Source organism: Herpailurus yagouaroundi, unplaced genomic scaffold (genome assembly GCF_014898765.1).
Source record: "Herpailurus yagouaroundi ecotype Mexico unplaced genomic scaffold, PumYag 164, whole genome shotgun sequence".
Classification (NCBI taxonomy): Eukaryota; Metazoa; Chordata; class Mammalia; order Carnivora; family Felidae; genus Herpailurus; species Herpailurus yagouaroundi.
This window is the reverse complement of record NW_024412405.1, coordinates 25,241,332-25,268,057: the sequence shown is the minus strand read 5'-3', so window position 1 is coordinate 25,268,057 and position 26,726 is coordinate 25,241,332. Positions and strand designations below refer to the sequence as shown.

At 33.7% G+C, this 26,726-nt stretch overlaps 2 pseudogenes; both read right to left on the bottom strand.

The window, feature by feature from the left end:
• Window positions 1-2,000: 2,000 nt before the first annotated feature.
• LOC121037892 (PRELI domain-containing protein 2-like) lies at window positions 2,001-11,324 on the bottom strand (annotated as a pseudogene).
• Window positions 11,325-15,437: 4,113 nt separating this feature from the next.
• LOC121037890 (40S ribosomal protein S29-like) overlaps window positions 15,438-26,726 on the bottom strand; it is a 143,385-nt pseudogene continuing 132,096 nt past the window's right edge.

Below are 26,726 nucleotides of genomic sequence, written 5' to 3'. Positions count from 1 at the left end.
AAGAAGAAGAAGAAGAAGAAGAAGAAGAAGAAGAAGAAGAAGAAGAAAATACACATGTCTGGAGGCCACCCCCAGAGATTCTGATGTATGCTCTGGGATGTACCCTGGGCAGCAGCAGTGCATAAAGCTCCCTAAATGGTTCCAATGAACACCCAAGGCTGAGAACTCCTAGCTTCAGAGGATGCAGGTTGTTGAGTGAGAAATATTAAGTTTATTTCAATGTCAACCTCCAAATACGGATTTCTAATCTCTCACCTCTGTGATAATATACATTGTCTCTTATTTTTTGAAATGGGCTATTATTCCAAAAGCCTACCAAATGCCATTTACAAACTGATAAAAGAAGTCAAAGTGTGTTTTGATTTCTACCATTCATTTCCCTCCAACACACCTGAGGAATGAAACACTAAGAAAATGAGAGGTTATCCTGAGACAAAACCCAAGCAGCACAAACAGCTCAAATACAGTAAGAAGAGGTTCACAGTGGCAGGCTTGTATAGAAAAAAACAAAATTGATTTGAAATTTATCACTGCACGAAGTGGAAATTTTTTCAAATAAAAAAAGAACAATTTCTGCAAGACTTTCCAGTAATGGCCCAATTTTTATCTTAAGTATATGAATTCCAAATTATTGCCTCTCGTCAAGTTTTCTGTTAAGTAGTGTGCATTTGTATTTTGGCTTCCAAACATGCGAATTGCAAACTACTGTCACCTAATTTGTAAAGTATTACTACCTTACATTTGAAAAGCACATTTTCAAAATGGTTTTACATAATAATGGCTTCTATGTACTAGACTTCCATGCAACAAGGAAAGTAGTAGGTACTCTATATATACAATCTCAAATAAGTCAGACAACCCCACAAAGTTAATTTTGTAACCCCAAAAGGGTTTCTGTACAAAGAAAAGGAGCTTCAGAAGGATTGAAAATTCGAGATTATCGATCACTGAGCTAGTGGGCGGCAACACTTGGTCTGTCAAACTCCCAAACCTATGCTTTTCACACTAAACTCCCTTTCCTTGTTTAATCATCATGACACAGAACACCTGTGCCCTGGAATCCGCATTTGCCAGTGAAACACAGAGAGGTTCATGGTGCGCTCCACATCACACAATGCCAAAGTCACACCTGCCTTCCCACACTCTATTCCATGTTCTTTCAGAAGATCAAATCATGTGGTTGACATGTCACATTATAAAAGCTATACTAGTGGCAGGTAAGTAGTACCTATGGGTAGACTTCTAATGCTCCCCATTTCTGAGACTCAAACATTACTCCAAATGTGACTTAGCTTCGGGGCGCCTGGGTGGCTTGGTCGGTTAAGCGTCCGACTTCGGCTCAGGTCATGATCTATCTCATGGTCCGTATGTTCGAGCCCCGTGTTGGGCTCTGTGCTGACAGCTCAGAGCCTGGAGCCTGTTTCAGATTCTGTGTCTCCCTCTCTCTCTGCCCCTCCCCTGTTCATGCTCTGTCTCTCTCTGCCTCAAAAATAAATAAACGTTAAAAAAAAATGTGACTTAGCTTCAACACAGGCCTGGTACATTCATTCTTTTCTGTTGTAGGTCACGTATGCATCAGGCATCCGGTTTAACTCCTTTATCCATCCTAGAATCTTCTCATGAATCCTATAAGCAATGATGCTGATGACATATGGGCACAAGCACCACTCGCCAGGCTTCCAGTCCTTGGCTTCCCTGACACCGTCACCAATCAATCAGCAGGACATCCTGAAGAATGGCAGATGTCACCTTCTTCTTCCTTTTTTTCCTTCATTTGTAATCATAAAAAGACTATGTGATAAAAATCCAGTTAGAAGTCTCACATCCATGAGTGCCTCTGTCTGCAGCATGCTCCCAGGGGAATATATCATTTGATGTCCATTTCATGTCCTCTTCTGTAAGATTCCGGCACCATCCTTAAATTTGTATTTTGAAACCTGCATCAGTGATGGGTTGTGGCCAAGAAGTGATTCTGGAGCAAAAGTAGCACAATACAGCTCCCTGCTGATTGGTTATTCAGGTAAGGGGGCACTACACTGTTCCTTTAGCAGCATCTCCATCATTCTAATTCCCTTCTGGGCTCCTTGTCTTAAGAATGAGCTGGCAAAAGTTTCCAAAATGCAGTAGAGAAAGCCAGCCCCTGTGATTGAAATCCTGCCTCTTTGAACTAACTCTATTCAATCTGGATTTTCCATAATTTCCCAGAAAACAGTCTTCCTTCATAGATGCATATTGCGTCCATGTAGGGTAGTGACTGCATGTAGCCATGCTTCTTTCCTGAGGATTGAGCTATGTTTCCTCTTGCAAATGGATACTAGGTACATTTAAAATGCTCACTTTTCTTAAAATTTTTGGAACCACATTCTGACAGACTGCAATCTTCTTTCTATAGATGATTCCTTTTGACACATCTCTTTTTTCCTCCACAGTTTTATGGAGTTGACTTTTTCCCCCATGGGGTTAGAATACTTTATTTATACTCTATCTTCTCTTTATTTTTTTAATTAAAAAATTTTAATGTTTATTGATGAGAGAGAAAGAGAGCAAGTGCAGGAGGGGTAGAGAGAGACAAAGACACAGAATCCTAAGCAGGCTCCAGGCTCTGAACTGTCAGCACAGAGCTGGACGCAGGGCTCGAACCCATGAACCACGAGATCATGACCTGAGTAGAAGTGGGTCGCTTAACTTACTGAGCCACCCAGATGTCCCTCTTTCTTCTCTTTATTACTCCAAGGTGGTAAAGATTTCTGCAGACTACTTCTCTTGGACAACTAGAAGTTCTCTGTCCCCCTGTCTGATGTCAGAGCTCATGCTCTTCCCGTTTGCACCATTCTGCTTCATGTTGTACCTAATCTTTTTTCAGAGGAAGCTGATGACCCCCACTCAAAATCTGGTGCATGTCCACCCTGACCCACATCCCCAGGTGCTGGACATCAGGCTCTGCCCTCCAGCCACAGAAGACCACACCTACCCTGCCAAAGGGGCCTACCCCCCCACCCCCCCCACCCCCCTGCCAACACTCTACAGTATTTAAATTAGATCTCTCTGGGCACCTGGTTGGCTCCATCAGTTAAGACTCCAACTTTTGATTTCAGCTCAAGTCATGATCTCATGGTTGGTGGGGGTTGAGCCCTGGGTTAGGCTGTGTGTTGACAGTGTGGAGCCTGCTTGTTTTTTTCTCTCTCCCTCTCTCTCTGCCCCTCCTCCGCCTGCTCTCTTAGTCTCCCCCTCTCTCTCAAGTAAATAAACATTACAAAACTGGATTTCTCCATCATTAAATATCCATTATACTAGAAGGAATGAAAACATATGTATTTATTATTTAAATATTAGACACAATGTCCATTTCAAAAAGCATGGATTTAAGTTTGACTTAATAGCTTGAGAGCTTTCTTAAAAAAATCAGAAGAGGGGCGCCTGCTTGGCGCAGTCGGTTAAGCGTCCGACTTCAACCAGGTCACGATCTCGCGGTCCGTGAGTTCGAGCCCCGCGTCAGGCTCTGGGCTGATGGCTCCGAGCCTGGAGCCTGTTTCCGATTCTGTGTCTCCCTCTCTCTCTGCCCCTCCCCCGTTCATGCTCTGTCTCTCTCTGTTCCAAAATTAAATAAACGTTGGAAAAAAAAAAAAAGAATAATGTGGCATTATATAAAATAAAGTAGCTCTTTAAAAAAAATCAGAAGAGAAAGCTATTTATAACAAAGATAGCATTCTGAGACCTTAATTATTTATGTAATATTTAAAAGATCAAATAAACTATGTGTGGGGGAGGTGTAGGTGTGGGGAGGGCTGGGGTAAGTGATTAATATAAATGTAGTTGTGGCTAACATAAATAAAATGGCAATGGAAAACTAATGAGTGAACTTTTATACCATGTGCTAAGAACTTGAATGGAATTTTATATAGTTTTTCTTGTTTTTTTTAAATTTTTATTTTAAATCTTCACAGAAGACCAATTGGAGACTGTGTATTATCTGACTTTTATTAATGAGAAAGCTGAGTCTGAAAGATTTATTTTCACACATTATAGATCACTGAAATTAAAAACAAGAGACTCTCACTTATAAGCCTGTATTCTTACTACGGGTCATGTATTATTGTCTATTTCATGTCTATTTCTTTCATACCACTACCTCAGTCATATCCCTACATCATTGTTTCATTGGTCCAAATCATTGAAGTAATATACTGTTAAGAAAATCCATGAGGTATTTCAATGTCACAATTTATCTCAATGTAAAATGGAAATAATTATCCAAAACCTGTGAATAGCATGTCTCTTCTACAATAACTGAGATAATAGCATGAGAAAGTGTAAGTATTTTAGAAATTCTAAGATCATAGAAAGTGCATGATGTCATATGTAAATTGTTTGTATTCATCTATTGTAATATTTGAAATTGTTTTTATTCTTTAACAGAATTATACAAATGAATGTTATCTGACTTATGTTCCTGATTCATATTCATTTAACTCTTCTTTGGATAAGACATTGCTCACAACATAATAATCATAAATATAAGGCATAAAAGAGAAAATGGTTATCTTGTATTATCAACACATACTAAACACTTTAAATCTATTGTTAGAATATATGTCTTTAACTTGCATGCCACCATGTCAAAATCAGAATAAAGGTGATGACTTTTTCTGTCTTTTCCCATTATAAAAATATGAATATTTTCAGGCATGATAATTCTCTTTATTGTTAGGCTTCTGTGCTATTGGATACCATGAAGAACATTTTAAATCTTATTTTTTCAAAGCATAAAACTCAAACATGTTTTTGTTGACAGTATTTCTTACTTTACAAGGAAAAGTAGCATATTTCAGGTAGAATTTTAACGTTTTTGGCTTCCCAGCTTCTCACACACATTTTGACTTGTATTTCACTGGCCCAACAATTATTTTGAATATTTATGAATCCCAGTTTCTTGTTTCACAATTTTTGATTTATGTTGTAGTAATCATATAATAATCATATAATCATATAAGTAATCATATAATAATAATAAAGTATGGGGTTGTTTTGGGTTGCTTTATACCCATTATTTTTTGGATGGGTAGAGGAGATGTGTGATATCAGACAATGAAGATTGTTTTATTATGACTGTATTCTTACCTGCTTAAATATTTTTTTAATTTTTTTTTAACATTTATTTATTCTTGAGACAGAGAGAGACAGAGCATGAACGGAGGAGGGGCAGAGAGAGAGGGAGACACAGAATCGGAAGCATTACCTGCTTAAATTTAAAGTTTGTTCGTGTGTTTAGAGATAGAAAACAAAAAACAAAACAAAACAAAACTTAATGGAAAGATGTTGGTGAAAGCTGGTAACTTATGGAGCTAATATGGCAAGGGTATCTTGGTGTAAACTTTTATATGCAGGGCTACAATGATAACATTTTGCAGAGTATCAGAGATAAGGCCATTTTTCCTAACTTTCCATAGAAGTTATCAATGTTTTGATTCCAAGAATACATAGAAATTTTTGTATCATCAGTAAAAGTAGACTGTACATGAATGCTATTATGTCAATAACAGTGGCACCATGAAGTCTTCCCAAATAAGTGACAGGGTTTGTTTTGTGTTTTGTTTTTTGTTTGTTTGTTTGTTTGTTTTTTGTTTTCTTTTGTGAGCATACATGAGACACTTCATTGTGAACTCTCATAAGAATGGGAAGGACACATTAAGGAATGTCTAATTTCCAACAATAAATTTCCTGAGGCCACCATAATTTAGGCACAAAAAGGACAGGTAATATGGCTTTGCTTTGTGATCAAAAGCTTGGGGCATTCTAGTTAAAATGTTAATAGTAGTAATTACAACAATAATGAAAGAAATCATTGAGACAGTATTCTCAGGATTCAACATATAGTTTCTGTTTTCCAACTTGACATTAATCATATGATATATGTGATATGGCTATTACTATCACTCTTTTACAGATGAAGAATTTGAAATTCAAAGATGTTAAATAACTTTTCCAAGGTCACATAACAACTAAATAGTAGTCAAGACTAAAATCAATTGCTCTTATTCTAACCGTGCTATCAATCAGCATTGCTGGGTTCATTTGGTGCATTTTAACACATGAGAAGTACTTGTTTTGTACATCAGTAAATACAGACTAAAACAACTGGCAAAACTGAAAAGATGGAGTCTGAAACTGGAATAAAGTAGAATATTACAAATAGAATACTTGTAAAGGTAAAAAATTAAGAAATTATTTTCACTTGAAGATCTAATCAGTTTATATCTTGTTATCCAGAACTCTATCATATGCCTACTTATATATGACAAGAAGTTCAGAAATGCACTTCATTCCATGTACCCAAACTGGCAGCTAGACTCTCCACTATGTATAGGACAACTGAAAACTGGACAGGAGAGAGATAGATAGATAATAGATGATTGAGAGATACTGGTAGATGCAGGAGCTATTTAATATTAACACTTAATTAAAATATATATTTAAGATAAATCTCAATAGAAGTAAAGCAAAAAATTTCATATTATTTTTCTCATGTTAAATTGCACATTTTCTATTTTTGTTGTTGTTGTTGGCTTCTTAAATTGCCACTTACTTGTTTAGATTATTCACAATTGGCTAAAATTTAAGGACTAGTATTTCATAAATTGTTGGGGAGAAGATGACCAGCTTTGTCAATCAGGGAATTTGACACTGTGTATCAAAAACATAAATTATTCTGTACAGAATACAATCTCTACAGGGACAGGAAACCTGGCAGTAAGTGCCAGTGTTCTGAGATGAATGCCAGGCCCCATACAGACATGCACCAAATATTGTTTGAATGAATGAGTTAAATACCTCTAATTCTAGTAATTCTGATACCAGAAAAGCATTTTAAGGAATAAAACAGCTTAGCATTAAACATATGTAAAAGAGTGCTAAATTTGACCTTCTTTCCAAAACTAAAAATGGAAACAATATACATATCCCAAAATATCAGACTGCTTGATTAAATTACATTGTGTTCATACAATAGGATAGCAGAGATTTATTTTAAAAAAGCAATAATTATGAATATAGTAAAACTTTGGTTGGGGAGAATAAATCGTTCTGGAAACGTGCTTGTAAATCAAAGCACTTGTGTATCAAACTGAATTTCAAGAACCATTGGCTCAGTTGTGATCATGTGACATTTGGTGTCAGGTACTACTTATATTGCAAGACATCTCTCATTTATTGAGTTAAAATTTATTAGAAAGGTTTGCTGTTCTTGCAGAACACTTGCAGAACAAATTACCCAGAATTTTTACTGTACATGGAGAAATATTTACTATATAGGGAGATGTTTATGCTAAATGAAACAGCAGTTGCTAAATATACATAATATGAGATAGAGTGGTAACAGCACACCATTTTACTGCTACTCTATAAAGCAAATGTATAATGGATGTTAAATAGTACTCTCAGGTTAATTTCATCTTTACAACAGATAAATTTAATCTTAGACATCTTCAGACTTATGAGGTCACTATTACTAATAAATTGTTAATTATTTTAAGTCTTACATCAGCCCTATGAGATCTGTACCATTTAATTCCCGTAGAAACTGAAACCCAGAAAGCTTATTGACCTTTTTCTAGAATACACATTAAAGACTAGCAAAGAGAGGGTTTGAAACCAGGGAATCAAGCTCCTGAGCTATTCATCTTAAACCTTCTATTCTATGCCTGAAGCCATATGCATTATAATTTATTTAGGTTTTACCTTGTGTGTTGGGTTATAGTAATATTTGTTTATTTTCTTATAGTGAATACACACTACTTTTATAACCAGAAAGCTTAAATAGGAAGTGAAATTTTTTTAAAAGGAATAAGGTAATATAAAGGCATTTGGAGTAGAAGACAAATAGTTCGCACAACAAATTACAAATGTCAAGGAATCAATACAGTTAGTAACATTATTAGAGTCTGAGGCTGACTGTGGTATAGTAGTGGGGCATTATGTCAAAAAGCTGTGGAGAAACATGAGAGGGGCCATTGCTACTTTTTTGAGCTCTAATTCTGTGGTTAATGTTTCAAGTTGTGATTTCCCTGACTCTTATGTGTTTTCTCCTTTCCATGGTCTAGTAAGTACCAACTGACAGGATCAGAACTTAATAGATTGTTTGATTTTAGTGTAATTTAAAGAATAAAATGCATTTTTTATTCATGGATAAAATATTAAAAATTCCCTGACTTTAAAAAAATAGAGAAAAAGTTGAGAAACATATTTATTATGTCCACTGAAATTTTATTTAAAAGCTATGTCACCAGAATGCAAAACCATTTGATTGAATGTCCCTAGCACTCTCTGAATTCAATAAAAAAAGTCATATTAAATGTTCTTTATATTTTATATTTCTCTATTTGTCATTATATTATGCTGAATTTTATTTTATAAAGATGCTCCTTATATAAAAAATTAACAAATTTTCTATAAAAATATTGCATATCAAAGTTAAAAATCTAAAGAATATTCATCAATGTTTCTGTTAAAAACAAATTCATTTTCAACAATAATATTTTTTGATGAGTCACTTTGCAACCCAACTCATGTCTTGTTAATATTACATTCTTATTTTGAAATCAAATCTGTATAAGACTATACTATATTTGGAATAAAATGCCTATGATTAAAAAAAGAATCAGTGGTTCTGAAATTAGAATACTATTTGTATTTTTTCAGTGGACATAGAATTACTTTATTTGAAGTTCTTTCTAAATGCAGTGTACAGAATTGTCTTTATATTTCAAAATAATTTAAATGACAGTAAAGCAAAATCCTTTTAATCTGTAACTTAAATAATGTCTAGAGTTCACAGTGGATATAACAGAAAGTCAAGATATCTTGACAATTGAAAAGGACATTTTCAGTTTTCAGTTAGTTCCATACATGTCTATAATATATATATATGCATATATATATATGCTTATGTTATAGACATATATATATGTGTATATGTCATACACACATATACATATGTTCTCATATATTAATACATACATATATGAATGAAACCTGAAAATATACCTACATATATTATATATATTTATCCAAAAGATCTTTAAAGTCCCTGTAAATGTTATAGTTACTCCTTCAATGCAACGAAAAGGAAGAAAAGCCATTCTCAGCTATGAAGTGGTTGAAAAGAGCACCTTGTCCAAATCTCAGTGGGGGAGTGTGAAATTCTTTAATATCTAAAGTGTGCAATATCAGAGCAGCATCAGATCAGGACAAATCAGATCTTAGTAACTGAGAACATAGAAGGAGAGTGTCTTTACACTCAAATTTATCAACATGAACATCAGAAAGATTTAAAATTAAAGGAGGGATTCATATTCTGTTGTGGAGACAGAGAATAACCTAGAACCAACATAGTAGAGAAATAAATATGCCTTTCAAGAAAAAAAAAATCAGAGCTGTCCTATAGCCATGCAGGGCTAAAATTTCATATGAGCTCATGTTAGAGGATTTGCATTGTGATCACAGTTTATTAAATTTAAATTTTTCTGTAAATAGTCATATGATAAAATAAATACCATAAATTAATACAACATAATTCTTTTGCCCATTTATTACTTAAAATGTATTTAATTGTTTACAATCTGTTACAATAGTAATTACTTTTTTGAACATTCTTATATATTGATCTCTGTTAACAAGTGCAAGTACCAATCTTTTTGATCCTAGCCCATCTGTATAATTTTAAAAATGATTAAAAATCTCCTCAAATATTTTATATGGTCTATATTTATCAATACTCTTAGAAATTAAAATTAAGATATTTCAAAATACTTGCTTATCAATTTACTTAATAATAATAACAATTATAATAAGATACTATTATATGTTAATGCATTTTATTGAAAATAATATTATCCTAAATAAGTAATTAGAAGAATACCATTGGTTTACACCTTAACAGAAAAGATCTGGACTATCATTTCTATTCTTGCATTCAATCTCTTGCAATAAGTTTTTCTGCTTGAAGAATATAAGGAAAAGTTGGCCTCACACAAAAATTATGTTGGAAAAAAATAGAAGTATTTTAGTAGTCTTTTTCAGATAATTGTAGCTATTTTTGATACTATATTCCATCTTGACCAGTGGTAGTTTCTTAAAAATTAATCATAATGTAGAATCTGAATCCATATCAATGAATCTTTTACACTTTTGTATTGTAATATTAGTTAGTTTACCTTTGAATGGGTATTTTACCCATATTTGATTTGGTATAATATTTGTTCAATGAATTCTACAGATCTTCCTAATATTGACACATTTTATTTTTCATATTAAAAAATTGGAATTAATAATATCTCCATCTTACTATCAGAGAAACTTGAAATGTTCGAAAGGTACTACAAGTTTCTGCAATTCTAATACTTGCTTGAAACTGACATTTTTTAAACTGTGTATAATGATGAAGAAAGATCACTATTGGTATCGTTTGGTGTGTATATCTTGATAAGAAACCAGAAGTGTTACTTACTATCGTTTCTGCATCAAAAGTGCAAACATCAATACAATTATTTCAATATAAAAAAATGACCATGAAAAAGGGTTTTTCAGCACTTTGCATATTTCAGTAATATTGGTATTTTTTTTTGCCAAGCATTTCCATAAATTATCTTTTATGATGGTCAGTTTGCACTTATTCTCAACTGATGTTGGCAAAAAGTTAAGTATAGTCACATCTGTATGTGCATTTGTAAGTCAAAAGTACAACCTGAAGACAAGATGCTAACTCAGTCTTCATGTTTTCAGCTAAAAACTTTGTTTCACTGAAGTTTTAAGATTTACTCTATCATTTAAAAGTATATTGGCAAGACTTTTTTTACTAGCTTTTCATCTGGCAGGCATTTACTAATGTCAACTACACAAGGCCTTTTCAATTTCCCAGCCATCATGTACCCTTATCCAACCAATGAAATACAAAGATTTACCCTGTGAGAGACTCCATGACTTTTTCAAATGACTTTCAGCTCTAGAAAAGATCATCATGCTTACCTTTAAAAGATTCAAGTATTTTTTTCCTTTAAACTCAGAGTGATTGGTTTCAAAATGATGCCATATTTTAAATGGCACATAATACTATTTAAAATGTCTGTGGTATAAGAAACAATGAGTCAAATGATTAACATAAAGCTGAGAGATAGATGGTCTTTGTCATATTTTCCTTTCTTAGTTACAGCTGACCCAGTTTATTTGGACTAGCTTCCTTGTTCATGAGTCAGAATACTCACTGAAATGTCAAACTCATCTTTTTCAGCAGCTATAATCATAGATGGTAAAGCTGTGGGTTGAGAAAACATGTTGACTGTCCCTTTTTAGGCCAACATTCCAGCATTAACCAAAGAAAAATATATTGTAAATACATTTTATTTTATTTTAGAGACAAAATATTTTATTCTAAAATATCTGTTTCAAATGAAATTGAAGCATTTGGAAAGTTTAAAAAAATTTTTTTTAACATTTATTTATTTTTGAGAGACAGAGATAGAGTGCAAGAGGGGGAGGGGCAGAGAGAGAGGGAGACACAGAATCTGAAGAAATCTCCAGGCTCTGAGCTGTCAGCACAGAACCCCACGTGGGGCTCAAACCCACAAATAGTGAGATCATGACCTGAGCCAAAGTCAGACGCTCAACTGACTGAGCCATCCAGGCACCCCTGGAAAGGTTTTTAAGCAACGTTTAAAACAAAAAGATAAGTGAAAAACAAGAATCTGAAGTGTATTTAGCTGTGTTTCCACATATTTACATTTACAATGATTATTCTAATATCTGGAGGAGTTTCTAGCATTTGCTATCTGCATTCTTTGTTTTGCCCTTTTTCTGATTTACAGTTTACTCTTTCTATGTTGTCTTCTTTTTGAATTATTGAGATCTTCTGTTGTTACTTTGTCTTCCCTCTGATTCATTGGTTATTTGCTCTTATATGCTGCAAAGATTTCCTTAGATATTTGAAAAGATTCCCTGGAATTTCTAGCATATACTCACAAAAGGCTTTTATTTAAAAGCAAAGTGACGGTTTTACAAGAGGAATAGAGTGCTGGCAAGCACTGAGGACTAAGACCGAGAATTGTAGAAGCTCTCAGGAAACTACAGTCCCTTGGTTACTTGATACAGCTAAGTTCATCAAAGCAGTTAGGCCTGCAGCAAACCATTAGTAATGAAACAGATCACCACGGGATATTTGAACCTTGAACACCAAAACAAAGATCCTGAGGCCCGTATCTTAGCAAATAGTTAAAAACTGGACCCCCAGACATCCTCAGGGATGAAGACAAAACTTTATCAGTCCATTCTGTAAATCAACTCTATATTTGCATATGCCTTGTTCTAATTCTTTAATAGTTAATCTACTTTATCCTTCCTATCTAATTTAATAGCATGTAAACTTAATATTATTATTCTCCCCTTGAAAAAACATTTTCCTTTTTTATTATAGCCTTTTCCCCCATGGATTTGACACAATCATTGTTCTTTTATTTGGTCATAGTAATTACAATTTCATTTTAAGTCATATTAAGTCAAATATTTCTACAGTATATTTTCCACAGTACGTTATAGTTAGCAATTTTCAAAAAATAATTCTTGTTGACTTTCATTATTCTTTTTTTTAATAATTTTTTTTCAGAAAATGCTGAAAATAAAACCTAAGTAAGATGAGTCCACACTACCAGTTTCACTCATTACTTTTGTTACAATAAAAATTTAAAAGTATTTCTAAAGATATATGGCTAGATAAGACCTCTTCTACTCTATTATAGGATATATTTATTATCTTATTAAAGTATGGATATAAAAAGCCATAGTGCCCTCTGACATTTCTTCTATAAGTGTGTGTTGTTAGGTTATGACTTGTAAAGAAAAACATTCATTTTATGCTTAATGTCAAGTATATTAAACTGGCATTCAAAGACTGAAATATTTCTATTTTCCTACTTGTGAGTCTACTTAGATATCCACATTCAGGCTTGAAGTTTTTGATATTCCAGTTAGTTACTATTCATACCTTATTAACTTTCATTATGTTATTCCAGGTTAATGTATAGCAGTTTGATACAAAATACTTTGTTTCATTGGTTATCTGCAAATGGCATCAAAGTTGATTATATTTATTTACCTTAGTCAATTAGCTACTACTTATGTCTTCCTACTGGTCATTTATTTGTCAGTTATTTTATAACTAAAATCACTCAGAAATCCACATGTGAAATCTTCTTTATCATATAGATGGTAAATAATTCAAAATATCATGATTTTCCAAGACTTGCATTAGATTTAGCAAAACATCAAGTGGCCAAAACGTGTGTTATTTAAGAGGTGTCAAAGCATTATATTCATCTTTTTTTTCTCTACAGTATAGGATATATCAATAAACTCTGAAGCATATTACCTGAAAACATTTCAGTTGATAGTTTTGACATGAGAAGTAGATACTTTGATGTGAACACACTTTCCTGTTTCTTTCTCAGGAAATTTTTAAGAAATAAATTGTGAAACTATCAGGACATATTTTGGATGATTTGAATAGGCTGAACATGAGATACTTTGCTAAAATTTTGGTAAGTTAAATGTCAATCATTAATTTGAACAGAAAATTTAAATTTTAAAATCTATTTATGACTAAGATCATACAATGAGCAGAGGAACAAAGACACAAGTAAATTAGCTAAAAGGCTTAAGTGACTACAATTTGGAAACTGGAGAAGATCTCTTTTGAAATGTATGGATAATGGTAGGGTAATTTTTTCCCCTCAGTAAATTCAGCCTTAGTTCCTTTTAAAAATCATTGGACTATATAGGGCCTTTGAGCTTCTCTGGCTATAGGAGTCCACTAAGTACAAGATATTAAACAAATCATTATTTAATGAGGAGCCAGATAAAATTTCATAATTAGAAATGAAGTGTGTAAAGTTATAATTTTTTTCTAGAAAACAAACAAAATATTATCTCATGCCCTAATCTTCTGGTCCTAGTAGCATAATTTAATCATTTGACATAATGTTAATGAAGTGAATAATTGTTCAATAATTTGAAACAATTTTTCAAAATTCAGTAATTTTTCAGTTTTTCAATTTTCAATTGAATAATTTTTCAAAAATTTTTCAATTTTTCAATTAACCTAATAAATACAGGGCTCTGTCTTCTACATATTATTTCTCCTATGACTTCTAAAGTCCAGTTGACATAGCATCCAGATTTTGGTGTGGAATAGGTAGTAGGAGCTAATTTGGTCTATTCATCTGCAAGCATTTTCAGAAACACACTTTATCTCATCTTGTTATTCATCATAAGCTTCTTTCTTTGTTCCATCTGATAAGAGTTTAGACCCATGAACATCCTAGCCACCTAGGAAATTTAGATTATTTCAAGTGCCAAGTATTTTTCAGGTCTGCTTGCTCTTTGTCATATATATAGTACTTTACAAATATTCAGATAAAAGTAAGAAATGATGCAAACTGAAATTCCAAAACTCTTGGGTTGGTCCCAAGATACTTAGCTGGAGAGGGTTTCTCAAGTCTTATACTTAAGCCTTATGCTGAGGTGCTTATTCTTACTACCATTTCTCCATTAAAGCTAGTTTACCGTTCTTATATAGTGGATTTCTTTATGGGTTTCATTGAGCATATCCCTCATTAGAAAGGTACACATATGGGTAATCTTTAACAAGACTGTGGGAGAAAGGAAATGCAGTCCTTCTCTGTTCTCTGTTCCTGTTTCTTTTTTTTTTTTTTTTAATTTTTTTTTTCAACGTTTATTTATTTTTTGGACAGAGAGAGACAGAGCATGAACGGGGGAGGGTCAGAGAGAGAGGGAGACACAGAATCGGAAACAGGCTCCAGGCTCCGAGCCATCAGCCCAGAGCCCGACGCGGGGCTCGAACTCACGGACCGCGAGATCGTGACCTGGCTGAGGTCGGACGCTTAACCGACTGCGCCACCCAGGCGCCCCGTGTTCCTGTTTCTTTTAATGACAAACATATTAAGCTTGGTGTCCTTCAAAACTTTGTCTTTCGTTCTTTAAAATAGCAGAGTCTTGAAGATGAAGTCTTTCATTTTGAAGTTATTGTCCGTGCCTTAAGTGTAAAAATCGAATTTGAAACACAAAGCTAATTATTCTGTTGTTCTAAATTCATTTTTATCCTCCCTTTACTGCATGTTTTTGAACTCAATGTTCTTGAATTAATTGCAGGAAGATAGAGGGGGAAATAGATGTTGGTTTCTAGGTCCAAATTTCTTTTATTTATTTATTTATTTATTTATTTATTTATTTATTTATCTATTTATCTATTTATTTATTTATTTATTTAATACTTGAGATATTTTAACTTTATGTACAATGATTTAGCATTAAGGTAGGTATCTTGGAATTCTATATTTGAAATAAGTATCTTGGATGACCCATTCAAGGAAGTTCTCCTAATTCAATTTAATGAAGTCTCTATCCTTTGTGTACTGACAGAAGAACTGATGGCATATACTGTGGCACTTTTTTTCTGGATCAGACCATGTCGGTTTGAGCAGACAGTACAACCATGAGAACCCTGGCCAAATTTCCTTGGGTGGCGCCAGAAGTCCTGGTGACCTATGTTTCATTCTCAGATGCAAAGAAGCTAAAGGTGGTCCAAATTGTATTATAGCATATTTCTATTTGCACAAATTTTCTTACTTTTTTCAACTTAGCAAAACATGTATGCAGAGAGGTTTGTATATTTAAAATTTTTTTTAATGTTTACTATTTTTGACAGACAGAGAGAGAGACAGAGTATGAGCAGGGGAGGGGCAGAGAGAGAGAGAGACATAGAATCCGAAGCAGGCTCCAGGCTCCGAGCTATCAGCACAAAGCCCAATGCAGAGCTCGAACTCACAGACCGCGAGATCATGACCTGAGCCGAAGTCAGATGTCCAACTCACTGAGCCACCCAGGAGCCCCGAGATTTGTATATTTTAAATAATCCTAGTGAGTAAATGAACATAATCTATGTCAAAAGCTGCCTTCATACCCAAGTTAAGCACTATTATTTCTAACAAATCAATCCAGAGTGGTTTTGCTTATGTGTTAAATTTATATAAGTTAATTGTATTATATGTAGTCTTTCAGGTTTTGCTTCTTTTGCTCAGCATTACTTTTATGAGATTTCTGAATGCCATTGACTGTAGCTTTAGCTATGCCATTTTAATTTCTGTATGTTATTCATTTGGGTAAATATATCCCAATTAATTGCAACTTATGGATTGATATTTCAATTTTCCAGCTTGGAACTTTCACAAATAATATTGCTACTGCTACTGCTACTGTTGTAGGTATCTTTTGGTACATATGTGAATACAATTTGGTTTAGAAATTGTTTTCAGCATCACTAGATGCTTCCAAAAAAACTTTCCAAAGGGGGTATGCACATTGAAATGTGTGACCAGTACATCCTTGCCAACATTTGGTATTGTCAGATGTTTGGTTTGGTTTTATTTTGTTTTAAATCCATTCTTAAAAGGAAACTTCTTCAAACTATTACAAGGCAGCTAACATTATATTTAATTGTAAAAGACTGGCACTTTTCCACCTAAAATCAAGGAATAGGCAAGGGTGTCCATCTACTATTTCTCTTCAGCATTTTATTGGAAGATTTAACCAGCACAGTAAGGCAAAGCAATGAAAGAAAGAAATTAAAACAAAGAAATAAAGCTGCCATAACTAGGAAGTGTGGTTAGGAAGTTTGTAGGACACAAGGGGAATCTTCAAAAATGCCTAGGTATCCACCTCCATTCTTGAAGAGGATTTTTATGGAGCTTATAATTCTAAACCAATACATTTTTTTTGCAGTATTCTGAAACAGTGGGGAGGATCCAAATAACCAACCAAGGTAGGAAGGTATGCTTTATCATTGATGCTATTTAGAAATGCCAGTGCATAATACAAAGCAGGCTCATTTCTACTTAGTTTTATTATGTATTTAAATTAATTACAGGGGCACCTAGATGGCTTAGTTGGTTAAGTGGCCAACTTTGGCTCAGGTCACGATCTCACGGTTCATGAGTTCGAGCCCTGCCTCGGGCTCTGTGCTGACAGTTCAGAGACTGCAGCCTGCTTCGGAATCTGTCTCCCTCTTCTCTCTGCCCTTCCCTTACTCACAGTCTCTCTCTCTCCCACACACACACAAAAATAAACATTACAAAAAAATTAAATTGATTATAGTGAACCCTCTTACTGCTTGTACTTGGGACAAAATACCTTCTTCATTTGCACTTGGTTTTCTATTATTTTTTAATTTTTTTTAATCTTTATTCATTTTTGAGAGACAGAGAGTGAGTGGGGGAGGGGCAGAGAGAGAAGGAGACAGGATATCTGAAGCAAGCTTCAGGTTCTGAGCTGTCAGCACAGAGCCCGTGGCGGGTCTCTAACCGAGGAACCGTGAGATCATGACCTGAGCCGAAGTCAGGCACTTAACTGACTGAGCCACCCAGGCCCCCTTTCGGTTTTCTATTATTAATGAATACTTACAGCTTTCAAATTTTTTGCTTAAAAGTCAACTGTTACTCTTAATTACAACGTGTGATTATTGCTTCTCTGTGTTTAAGTGTGATTGTTCTTCTTTGAGGATAAGATAAAATAGATCCTTTCCCCATCTTACTGGCTGCTTTATAGATCTCTCTTCATTTTCCCAGGGTTTGTGAGGGTTTGAAAATGTATGATTGATGTATTTTATGACTTTTTTTTAGGTGTTCTCTTATCTTTTTCCTTTCTTCTGATCTGTCTTCAATTCACCAATTTTCTTCAGTTATTAAATCTGGTATCTAGTCTACTCATAGAGTTTTTAATTTTGATAAGCATATTTTTCAATTTGTATTTTAATCAGATCTGCCATATAATATTTATTATTTCCTGTCCCAACTTGAAATAATCAATCTAGCTGTTTCCATCCTCTAATATATTAATCTTAGTTATTTAAAAATATAAATCTGGAAATTTCTATATATAGCCCTTTTGTGTTTATTGTCTATATATCTTCTTGTTCACATGAACATACAGATGTAAGCATTCATGCATACACAATCACACATAAACAAAACCAAAAATAATTATATGAAAACCTTTCTTTGAATATTTTGACAGCATATCTATGGAGAAGCAAAATAAGTATAGTTAATTTTAGCTAGAGGAAACATAGAATGCTGTTGTCAGGGATTCAGAATTTAATATGTAACTTTTCAACAACTCTTGTAAATTTTTCAGTGTTTACTTTTAACAAACAAAATATTAGGCAAAGTCTACGGTAGATGAAACAGAAAAGGATTACCTGTTTCATGGTGAACTTGGAAAAGGAGTTGCAATTAAAGAATCATAGTTTGTTGATGGATCCTGCTTTTTCTTAAACTTTCCCTTATAATATATTTCTGTCTCTTACCAGGGCACTGAAGTGAAAATACTTTTTCTGTGACATAAACATGAAGACAGGAAGCCTGAAAGTAAAACTACTCTGCTTTATGCCAGCTGTTAAGCTGCCAGGTGTCAAGGTGGCCAACTGGGGCAGTGAGCCAAACTAAAAGTAATAATCAAGCTATTATACAAATACAGGTTTTCCTTGACTTATGATGAGGTTATGCTTTACCCATCATAATGTGAAAATATTGTTAAGCCAAAAATGCATTTAATACACCTAACCTACCAAATATCACAACTTAGCCCAGACTACCTTAAATGTACTCAGAACAGTTATGCTGACCTACAGTTGTGCAAATTCCTGTAACATAAAGCATATTTTATAATAAACTATTGAATATCTCATTTAATATATTGGATAGTGTACTGAAAGAGAAAAACAGATTGGTTGTAAGTATATCATGTATTTACCCTTGTGATCATGTGGCTGACTGGGAGCTGCTGCCCAGCATCACAAGAGAGGATCATACCACATATCACCAGTCCAGGAAAAGAGCAAAATTCAGATTTCCAATTATGATGTCTACAGAATGCGTATCACTTTTGCACCAGTATAAAGTTGAAAAATTGTATGTCGAACCCTTGTTAAGTCGGGGACCATCTGTATTGCAATAGTGCAGGTAAGAAGAAAAGACCAAGAAACTTGGTAGCTCTCTAATTTCCATGTTTTCCCCACAGAATGACACTGGGCCAGGGTCAGTGAGATGACATGCAGTGCAGGTGGAGAAAATTGAGGAGAACTACAAAAGTCTCCTGTCCACGATTATTTTCAAGCCTTGATAACTTATTGAATTTGCCCTGCTTGTTTTTGGACTTGCCTGGGACTTGAGACCTCTTTTTCCTCTACTTCTGTATTTTTGGAATGGAAATGTCTATCCTATGACCATCCCAACAATGTATTCTATTCTATAAGTGTATAGCTTGTTTTCTACTTTCACAAGTCCATAGATAACAATGAATTTTCTCTCTGTATGAACCATACCTGGATTCTCACTCATAACTAAATTAGACTAGTTGAGTTGATTATTTAGCTGAGACTTGGGACTTTGAGTTGACAATGGAATGCATTAATCCTTTTGAGGGTGTCAGGATGAGGTGAACTTATTTTGTATCTAGGAAAGATATTAATTTAGGGAAGGACCAAGGGTGTACTTTTATGAGTTGAATTGTTCTCCCACAAAGATATATTGAAGTCCTCACATTAAAATATACTTATGTATAAGCAGAAAGGCTTGCATAATAACTCTACCAAATGTTTTTTTCCTAGACTCAATATACTTGACTATCAAATACAACTAATGACAATCAGTTTGGTTTTTAATATAAATTAAATTGCTATAAATGCCTGTTCATGTCTATTTTGTTTATTATATAGTCTCACTTACATAATAACTATTGATTACAATAATTTGCTAAGATAGTTAGATAACATAATTTATTAACATAGTTATTCAGTTTGAACACAAAAGCAAAGATAAATTGGCTGATACCTTAAAATCACTACAGCTAGGATCATTTCACTCAAAACTACTTAGGATGTTTCTGGCACATGTCCCATATTCCAAATTTGTAATCCAGGCAAACCTGCAAAATGTAGCCATGAACAAGGGCAAAAGTTTCAATATCTACTTGATATTTACAAATTAATAGCTTCTTTCAAGTAGATATGGATATATGTTTACTATCATCCATATATTTTCAGATGGCCATAAGGTTTTCTCTGCCAAACGGCAAATGATTAATAACTAGAAAATAAACAAGATGAAACAAAACAAAGAACAACAATCAGCCTCCTAGACTTTGTATATTCAACTTGGTGTATTAGTAAGCTTTTTATCTAGAGCTATTAACAAGAACTGTAATCAAAGAGCTATACGTGGTACTGCTCATCATGCAGAAACTCCATCATCTTTATCATCCTGTATCAGTAGTGAAAAATAAAAGAACAAATAAAGCTTGGACAAGTATTTGAAGGATGAGCTGCCATGACCTAAGGTATTCTTAACTTCCTTGGCCATTAAAAATTCACTGACCAGAAATCATAGGTTATCATTCTCTCAACTCTCACCTTGCGAGGCTGGCAATTACATGTCCAATAATGGACTGCCATCTTGTAAAGGTTTATTGCAATATACAAAAGTTTATAACTAACAGGTCTAGGCAGATTTACTGAAGGAAAACCCCAAAAACAACATAAGTAGGCCTTGTACTTCATTGGAAAAAGACCATATCAGAGCCTACTAACCCAGTAGTTATCTTTGAAAGCACATATTGTTGGATTTACATTTCCAAACTCACAATATATCAACTTCCATGACCTGGATGTCCTCAATGCTTGCAAATATAAAGCTGAGAGCCTTTTGGATTATCTAGAAACAGATATCATAGTAAATAATTCAACTTTTCCAAAAGTTTTGGATCATATAGCCACTTTTTCTACTTCTGACTAAGATTTCCAGACACAGATCTGAATGCAAAAAGCCACTAATTGTTTTCTCTCTTTTCTCTCTCTCTTTTTATATAATTACCTTTAAGCCATTTTTTGTAGTTTAAAATTATAAATTTTTAATTAACAGGGATGAAATTTTTTTAAAATTTTCCCTTTATTTCTTTTTTTTTTTTTAACATGTATATTTTTTTTTAATTTTTTTTCAACGTTTTTATTTATTTTTGGGACAGAGAGAGACAGAGCATGAACAGGGGAGGGGCAGAGAGAGAGAGGGAGACACAGAATCGGAAACAGGCTCCAGGCTCTGAGCCATCAGCCCAGAGCCCGACGCGGGGCTCGAACCCACGGACCGCGAGATCGTGACCTGGCTGAAGTCGGACGCTTAACCGACTGCGCCACCCAGGCGCCCCGAAATTTTCCCTTTATTTCTATTACATTTTTAAATAGCTAATCCTTGGTACTTGACAACACTTAACTGAGAGGATAAAAAACTAAACAGAGAGAGATGAAAACTTGGAAACATGGCCACTATGCCACTTTCCAAGTTGGGAAATTCAGATGTAGGATTTTTTTTTTCTGACTAGGATTGTGAAGAGTCAATGTTGCTAAAAGAAGCACTTTGAGTGTATTAATGATTATTGTGCTCCTTGACTTCATAATTCTGTATTATATCTTGTCCAGAGCCATAGGTGCTTTTATATAGCCACTACCTGATGAATGACTTTATAGCAAAGAACAGTCACATGAAACTAGTGATCTACTTGAAACTCAAACGTATCCTGTGCAACTGGACTTCACCTGTTCTTCAGACTTGGAAATCTGTATATAGGTGAGAGTCTGGACACTGATATTCAGCATAAGGATGTTAGCAAATGCTGGTAGAGAGGAATGACTATTAAAGCCCCTAAAATATTAAAAATGTTTCACTATGACCCTTGAAAAACACACCTCCAACTATTCCTCCCCACTAGAAGTTTCCTAAACTCAAGTGGATCACCCAATAGCTGATAAACTGCAACTACCATTTTGTTGCTCTAGGATCCTGTCCTGTAACTAATGTCACATAAGTTTTCTCTAATACTGAGAATTTCTGTAATGTGTGCCCTTGCAAAACAAAACAAAACAAAACAAAACCTAAATTCTGACTGATCTTCTTCCTTCTGTCATATCATATATTTAAGCATCTTGTTTCATTCCCTAAAATTCATGTCATAGTTGGTCTCACTTAGCAACGTTGTAATATAAGCTTGAACTAATGACTTGGTTTGTTTTTTTTCTCTTTCCATAATATGAAATGAGTATTTAGGTCAGCTAGCAAAAAAAATAAAAAATAAAAACAAAAACAGAAAAATGAACAAAAAACAAGAATGTGATTTACACAGCAAGGCAAATGTTCCATTAACAATTTTCCAAAGTAGAAGGCTTAAAGTGAAGCAAATCCAAAAAATGCACTCTGTTTTTTCAATTTTAGCAAGAGAAACAAACATAAATCCAGAGTGCATTGTGTGATTTGGGATTTATCATAGCTAACAGGCCCAAGGATTGGGTTTGCTTCGTGTAGGGTGACAAAAACATATATTAATTATTTACAGATCAAAACAAGGAAATAATGTATTGGCGAGTGAAATTCTTATTATAGATATGTTTAGGGCTAAATCATAGACAAAATAGAGTGATGTTAAGTATTACGGATTTTTTCTTAGAAGCGATTGAAAACACTAAGTAAGCTTTTTTAAAGAGATAAAATTTAATTAGCTACAGAGACAATTTGGGGGGAAAGTGAATGATAGATAGGAAATATTTTAGAAGAGGATAGTTTAGTGGAAGATGATGTACACATGCTCAGGATTGTTTCAATGAACTGTCAGTTTCCTATACTCTAAATTTGAGAGCTAGCAAAGATCACAAAAAAGTATCCCAGAATCACAGCCGAGAATGTTTCTTGCCCTTTGCAAAGGGGCTTACCCCTGTTGTTAAGGCACAATGATGACATCAAAGCAAGCTAGTTCTCAAATTTCAGACAAATATTTGCTAGGGCAAATCCAGCCCTCATCCTCACACCATACTGAGTTATAGAGGAACTCCTCTATAACCTGTTCAGAACAGGTCAAAGAATCAAGCATTTTGTGTGTATGTGAAATTCTTCACCATACGTTCAATTGTAAAGTTGGGAAATCTATTCCCATTCCTATCATTTCTTTTGCCACTTCTTCCCCTGAGAAATTCACCCTATTTAGTTGGCTTATTTAAATTATCAGGACCTTTCACTCTTTGCTTCATTTATTCAGATTTAATAGCCTCAGTAAATGCCTATTTAGTCAATATCTGTTGCTTAGAGCTGTTCCATCTCCTCATTCCTCCCTTTAAAAAGACCCTACTTGCTAAATTATTTTCTATATGGTTTAAGGCAGTACATAGTATATTTACAACAATAATCTGGTTTATTTATTTGTTTATTTTTAGGAAATATTTGGGCCTTAAATTAAAGCAATTCCTCTTAGTCATGTATAAATTACACAACAATCAGCCTTAAATTTTATTGTAAGATTGTACTTACTAGCTTTGGTATAACAATCAGTGATTGGATAATTTAATTCATTTCATCATTTATAAAGTGGGAATAACTTGATACGTACATTTGTCATATATATGTATATATAGTTTGGAAGAACGTTGTGGTAATGGATACTAAAGTAATGTTTAAATAGTTTACTATGTCCTTTTGTCATTTTTTTTTTTTTTTTTGCATATACGGTTGGCCTTTGAACAATGTGAGGATTAGGGGCACTGACTCCTGCATAGTCAAAAGTTCATATATAACTTTTGACTCCCCCCAAATATATCTACTAATAACCTGCTGTTGACCAGAAGCCTTAACAATAACATAAACAGTCAATTAATACATATTGTGTATATTATGTATGTTATATATCATATTCTTAAAATTAAGTTAGAGAAAAGTATAATTAAGGAAATAAGGAGAAAATATATTTATAGTACTGTACTGTATTTTTTGAAAAAAATATAAGTGGACCCATACAGTTCAAAACCAATTTTGAAGGGTCAACTGTACCTATTATTCTCATTGTAATAAGCTTTTGCAACAATACAGAAAAATGCTGTGTTCTCTAAACAGAAAAACCCATGTGTTCAGCTTTAAGTGTGTTCCATTATATCCAATATCTTGAATTATACTTGAATTTCAATATCTTGAAATATTTTTATTTCCTTAAATAAAAATCTAAATTTTCATTTGGGTTTGAAGGGATTTGTTTTAATTATTATATGGTTTGTATTTATATACACAATTTGTAATAATATCACTTTTACACATATGTATTCACCATCTGTATTTTTCTCAGTTCCTAAAATATTCCTGACATATGTTTCAAAGTAACTATCTTCATGACTACTTGGGGATTTAGGTCATGCCGCTTCTTTCTGTCTTTGGGTGTCCTTTTACACACAAAACTCCCACTGAAAATTGTAGGTCTCAGTGCTCTGTAAAAGTAAATTTAATGCTGTGGTATTCTTTTTAAGTTATAGCAAAAACACATGATAAAGGCACTGCAAGTAATGAGATACTTATTTGTACAATAAGTATCAGTACTTAAAAAGAATAGTAAGGATGATAAAAATAAAATATTAACCAAGATCACATTTTAGTAATGATTCCTACAGATAACAAAAGAACAAAATATATTATTTAATGAATAATCATATTGTGAGTGTCTGTATAAACACCACTATAGTCAAGAAATAATAAAATATCACCAGGAACTCATAGTCCTCTCCCCTCATCTCATGATTTTTTTCAATCACAAACAGCTATTTCCCAGAATTCACCTCTATATTGACTTCTGTGATATTCATTATTTCATTTGTCTCTATTGTTTCCCTAATTATGTACACATCTTTAAAACAGTATAGTTTTATATTATCTGTTATTGAACATTATACGTATAGAGTTCATACTGTAGGCAGACTTTTTTCTTTGTTCTTTCATCTAACAAGATGTTTTTTGACCTCTTCCAGTTATTTTATATAACTGTAGGTTCATTTTCATTAAAATATAGTCTTGCATTCTTGCTTTTAATGATTTTGACATTTAGAATCAATCACAATTTATTTATTCATTGTATTGACCATTTTTCCCTCTGCTATTGAGAATCCTGCTGTAATCATTCCTATGCATGCATTATGCCACCCTAGATTCTAACTTTATTCTGAGGGATGAAATAGTTTTTGGTCTTAGGGAATATATATTTTCACCTTTCCTAAATAAAGCCAAACTACTCTCCAGTATACATTTCCATGAATAATGCACATGTTTTAAAACATTTCCATTTCCTACTACTCTTGGACTTGTCAGTCTTTTAAAATTGTTACCACAAAAATGAGTATGAAAAGGAATTTTATGGGTTTTGCTTATTTTCTCTGATTACTAATGTGGTTTTAATACTTTTTTTGATATATTGGCAATTTTTTTTTCAGAAATCCCTATTTAGTCTTCTGCCCATTTTCCTATTGCATTGACAGTATTGTTCTTAAAGATTTAGAGCAGTACTTTTTTTTTTTATGGCAAATTGTATGTACCATAAAATTTACCACCTTAACCACCTTTAAGTGTACAGGTTAGTGGTAGTAAGTACATTCATATTTTTTGTTTAACTATCACCACCCATTAAACAGTAAGTCCATTTTCCCCTCCCCTCTAGGCATTGGCAAACAACATTTCACTTTCTTTCTCTGTGCTTTTGACTACTCTAAGTACTTCATGTAATTGGTATGTTTCTAAGAATTTGTTTACTCCATCTAAGTTATACATAGATTGACATACAATTGTTCATAGTACTCTCCTTTTTATCTCCATAGAATTGATAGTAATTACATTTATTTTCTGATTTTAGGAATTTGAGTCTTCTTTTTTTATTTAAAAAAAAAAATTTTTTTTAACGTTTATTTATTTTTGAGACAGAGAGAGACAGAGCATGAACAGGGGAGGGTCAGAGAGAGAGGGAGACACAGAATCTGAAACGGGCTCCAGGCTCTGAGCTGTCAGCACAGTGCCCGACGCGGGGCTCGAACTCACGGACCGCGAGATCGTGACCTGAGCCGAAGTCGGCCGCTCAACCGACTGAGCCACCCAGGCGCCCCAAGTCTTCTTTTTTTCTTAATCCATCAAGCTAAAGGTTTATCCATTTTTTTTTATCTTTTCAAAGAATCTTTTATCTTTTCATTGATTACTGTTTTTTTCTTTCTAGTCTTTATTATTCTTATTTCTGCTCTAATCCTTACCACTTCCTTTCTTCTGCTAGCTTTAGGTTTACTTTGTTTCCTTCTTTTTCCACTTCTTTAAATTGTAAATGTACGTTGCTGGTTTGTGGTTATTTATTTTTTTATTTGTTTTGTTTTGTTTTCTTTTGTTTTTCTTTCAATGCAAATGTTTATAGCTTACATCTTCCTATTAGTGCTGCCTTCTCTGGATCCCATGTTTTGGTATGTTGTATTTTAATTTTCATTCATTTTTAACTTCTTTGTAATTTCTCTTGAGATTTTTAATTTGATCCATTGTTTCTTTTTTTTAATTTTTTTTTTTGTATTTTTGTTGGATTAGATTTCTAATCCATTTTTATTTTATTTTTTTTATTTTAACATTTATTTATTTTTGAGGCAGGGAGAGATAGCATGAACGGGGGAGGGTCAGAGAGAGATGGAGACACAGAATCTGAAGCAGGCTCCAGGCTCTGAGCTGTCAGCACAGAGCCAGACGCGGGGCTCGAACTCAGGGACCGTGAGATCATGACCTGAGCCGAAGTCG